The sequence below is a fragment of the Rhagoletis pomonella genome, unplaced genomic scaffold (assembly GCF_013731165.1).
Source record: "Rhagoletis pomonella isolate Grant_MI unplaced genomic scaffold, Rhpom_1.0 Rhpom_scaffold_00006, whole genome shotgun sequence".
Classification (NCBI taxonomy): Eukaryota; Metazoa; Arthropoda; class Insecta; order Diptera; family Tephritidae; genus Rhagoletis; species Rhagoletis pomonella.
Window position 1 is genome coordinate 77317742 of NW_023458560.1, and position 5070 is coordinate 77322811.

Genomic DNA, 5070 nt, shown 5'->3' on the forward strand with positions numbered 1-5070 from the left:
GTAATTAATTATAAAAAATAATACCTTATATAACAAAACACAAAAAAAATATGTAATAATTAAGCGATGTTGAGTAGGAGCAAGGGACTAGAAGCATACATGTCATTGGCTTTTCTTATTATGATCTATTCGGTTTTATTTTATAAAAAACCAGACAAAGTAAGCCTAATACTGGCATATTTAAAGAAATGGAAAATCGCTGTATGTATTTAGAAAATAGAACTACGTATAATTTGTGTTTTCTTTTTGTAATGAGATAAAAAATTAAGCTAACAAACATGCAAACATACCAACAAAACTTATTGCAAACTTACTAAATAAGTAATAAACCAAACCGCTGATGGTATATCAAGATAGAAACAAAACTATACCAAGACGAACTGCATACAAACAGTTATTGAAACAAAATTGCAAAAAAAATATTCAACACAAAAAAAAATATTAAGATAACGTAAGAGCTGATAAATCTGTTCGATTAAATGTATTCTAGCTACGGAACTGAGAAGCAGGCGACAAGTTCTTGTCTTTAAATTGTAAACATAATTGTGAGCCTCAAATAAAAACTACGATAAAAATACAAAACTAAGTAGCTTTTATACTATTTTCAAGGATTACAATAACCGCTTAAGTCGAAAAACCTGAATTCGAGAAAAAACGTTTTTTTAAACATTTGGATTGGCCTTAAGGGGAAACCAAAATATTCTTGCCTATAACTTTTTAAGTAGCCTAGCTGGCGAGATGGGGATTTCACACACGCATGGAATAGAGGTTGAAGATTACGATAGCATATACAACTCCATTCTTTCTTAAGTCGACTTAGGCGGTTATTGCTTGTGACCACAGTTACATACATACATGTAGTTGTATGCATTTAAAATTAATTAAAAATAATGGTTTTTGGAACGAAGCGAAAATCATTCCAAAATACATGAGTTCACCAAAACCAGCACCAACAATTTATTTCTAATTAACAAATAGGATGATGCCTGGTGTGTTTAGGAAAGTGTTTGCAAAGGCTCTACTTGCCAATACTCCGAATGCAAGTCTATATGCATTTAACTGCATTTCATAGATCAATCAACCGCCTTTATCTAAGGATGTAGCAAACTGGAGTCTGTTAAATTACGGAAACGGTTGGACTCGTGCCGTGTGTGATCTATTCCCTCTAGCCAGGGTTTACGCTCTCTAAGGATATAGAAAAAATAGGTACATATGTAGGTGGTTAGTCAATCGACATAAACGGAGCAAGATATATGGTCCGCTACAACAACAACACCTGCTGGTCCAATGTTTACTCTCTCCCATCCGGCAGGGCAATGTTGGCATTAAATTCGGCGACATCTCATCGTTGGACCCAACTTCAACTCGAGCCCCACCACCGTGCTTTATAATACCAATGCAATCCGATTCAGTGATCGCATTTTCGAAAATTGGACTACGTTAGTTTCAGCGATAGCCTACAATATCTCCCTATCCACAGTGACAAATACCATGGAAGCGCTTTTCTCCGGGCTGAATGAACATCTGCCCATCGCAGACCACCAACACGGATTCCGATAGATGCATAGATGAACAGAAGAACTGAACGCCATCACTGCAGAGACCAACCCGGAGCCTTTGACGAGATGGCCCTTGCCGCGGTTGACCTTTCGAAAGCCTTCGATGCAGTCAACCACTCTACGCTCTAACAGGACATCCTTAGCTCGTCTCTTCTAAAGCCGACGAAAGGGTAAAACATCAATTATCTGCACTGACGCCTGTTGTCGGTCGCATTCCGCTACACTAAGAGCAAACCTCGTACGAATAAATAGGGGTCATCCAAGGCTTTAAAGAAAATTTTTGGCGAAACAAAAGTGTTTGGTCGGAGATTAATCAAATTCAGTACATACAAAGAACTGTTTAGCGCGGTGTTGCCTATGGTTCGACGTCGTCAAAAGAGTACATTTCCTGGACTCACCGTCAGTTCGATTTGGTGGCAATGATTCAGGGTCAAGCAAGGCTTGATCCGGCGGCGGCATAAGTCACTTCACACCTCTTGTGCTTAAATGACCGGTTACTTGCATCTGAACGCGACGGTTATTCGTTCAACTTCATCAAATAAAAGTTAGAAGGTTTTGTCGTTACCCTGCAGGAAATCGAATTTGTTTGAACTTAATTTATAAACTACTTTATTCTCAATGATAACTAATTGAAATTTTCACTATTTTACCTGCAACGAACTCATTTATTTAACATGGCGATGTCCTAGGAAGCAGTCAATTGGCTTTTCCTGCATGTATTTTCAACTACTTGCAAATGAGTTTGGCTTAAACAACTTCAAAGTCAGTATGTTTCGTTCGAATACGCTTTCGTTCTGCACTTCACAGATGCTTTTTCATAACTAAGAAAAACCGAAATTAAAAATTTAAAATTAAAAGAGATTTGAACATGGATATTCTTGGCTGCGACCAATAGTAGCTAACATCTTTGCACGCTCAGCTACAGTCAGACATGTAAATGTGCTTTCAAATGTTCAATTTGAATTTTGTGCAAGCAGCAAGTAATTTCAACTACTTTCAAATGAATTTGGTTTACACAACTTCAAAGTAAATATGTTTCTTTTGAATACGCTTGCGTTCTGGACTTCACAGATGCTTTTTCATACTCCCAAAAAAAAAAGGATTTCGCGCAAATGCTCTTGGATTTGCATATTCGTTGCATTTGTAAATTCCCAACAAAAAAATGCCCACGGTTGCCATGGCAGCAAGCCCTTATATGTTTCATGATGAATGGTATTTAACAAAGATAATGGTTGCGTTCCAGATGCTTCACGATTTGCAGGACCAGCTGTTTTCTCCATTAATAGACCTTATGGAAGGTGGTCACCTGGAACGAGGCATCTGGAACGCAACTAATACCTTGAAAAAGTTTGCAAGAAGTTAATCTCGTTGACTTTAGAAGCTTGAGTTGGGCACCCATGTTTGATGTTGAATTTCGGAGGTTCGGCAAGTTTGATACCCAATGAATATGCAGCATGTGGAGATTTTCTCCAACCACCTCTTGACATGTCAGCTCAATCCCATTCAGCTGACACCCCTCTCCATTTGGTCCGACCCTATCGAAACAGCTTGAAAACGATTGATAGACAAACCGACCTAGGCGGGGCTTAGCACTGCCGCTACTAAAACAACTAGAGCATTCAGCTATTCTTAAAAACATCGACTTCATGCCGGAAGAAATGGATCGGAACGTTCCGAGACTTGCCCCGAAAGAATCACTGCCTACATACATACCTCTAAGAGCTGAATGGGAGATTGGCAGCCTCTGGAATAGAGTCCGATACACACATATATTCACAGATGAATCAGAGCTTGACCACAGAGGTGGAGGAGGTTGTGTTTTGTCACGAACTCTTCGTAAATATCAATTTCGGGCTGCCGAAGTTTTGCAGCACTTTTAAGGCAAATGTGGCTACTATAAAAAAGACAGCCGATTGACCACGCAACATTTTATCACTGTTCACAAGGGTAGTTATCTACTCTGATGGCCGATTGAAATGGCTGCGGAATGCCTCGGAATATTTTCAAATCAAATTAATTTGAGTTGCAGTACAAAGCGTCATTGCAGGAAATTGCAGGGCTGATGAACTGGCTAGGTAGGAGGTCATCTTCCAGGACAGGAAGGGCATATGCGTTCTTTTTGCAAGCTATGGACTACTCCTAGCTAGATGGACTGACAGTCGGCTCAGCGAGCGCTGGGCAAAAACCCTTACACGCAAAGTTGCAAAGTCTTTGCGGGCGGTGGTCGACCCCGAGCGATCAAAGGGGCGTCTGCAGCCGGCTAAGCGCAAATTCTCGATTCTTACAGGTATACTGACTAGAAAGTGCCGCCACGGACCCCTACTTCCGCGGCTATTGGGAGGACGACGAGGTGAAATCATCGCCGCAACACTTCCTGCTCAGCTGCCCGCCATTCACTATATCACCTCTGCTCGTATTTCAACAACACAGACGAGCAACTTTCTGGAGCCGACATCAGCTGCCTGCGGAACCTTATTTTGAGCATCGAGTGCTTTTTCTAACTTCCCGCGGAAATGTCAACACTGCTAACAATTAAAGTCAAAGTGAGCCACACGCCGGCCTGCCACCTTACCCAACCTTATCTAGGCATCAATTGATTCATGTGTTGATTTTTAAGAGATTTCATTAACTTACCTTCGTAAATATATCTCTTTATAAAAAATAACTTTAAGATATTGTTTTTATAGCTATTTTATTTTTCAACATTTAGTATCAGTTTATTTACTTAGTATCATTCACATTTATAAAATGTCGTTTAGTGTTCTACCAAATCTTCTTCAAGAATATTTGAATGTGCTCCCCACCAAGTGCTCACTCCAACTTAGACGACAGTTAGATTTTTTACTAGGTTTCAAGTGTAATAATAATCGGGCGTATTCCCGTTGGCGTTGTCATTTTTTATCGTCGCTTGAACTGGCGAAGGAAAGTTAACAACAATCATTTCAATTTGATTCTTAACAATGAGATAACGTTACAATCTATGTTTCAAAATGGGGAACACCGACATGTCTCCGATAAATGTTGATAACGCCAGCGATGATGCCAAATTGTCGTTTTTGTCTCGTTTTTAAACAACAACGCCGAGGAAAGTCGGCTCAAATATAAGAAGTCAAATAAGAACTTAAAAATGAAGACAACCAGAGTATATAATAACGTCCATCCAAGGAACTAAGTTTCAAACGAAATATATTGTTGCAAATATTTAGTGATTTTATACCCTGCAGTGGAATCCACTTAGCATTTTTTTCACTTTCATACAAGCTGATGAAGAGAACGTTTATGGTTTCCGGGCGAAGAGTTTTTTCCCGTTCGGAACTGTAGAATCTCTGAAGAACTCTGTCTGTTGGTCGTTATTAGTCGAGTACAAGCAAATTTATTGAAAATGCACCTCGGAAACTTTTTATCTGTGAAAGGTTAATATTATCGATTTCGATATTGGGCCGTAGGAATAAAAACTATGAAATTGCTTTTTTCTTTAAATTTCAGACCTTTTACTTAAATATGTAAGAGA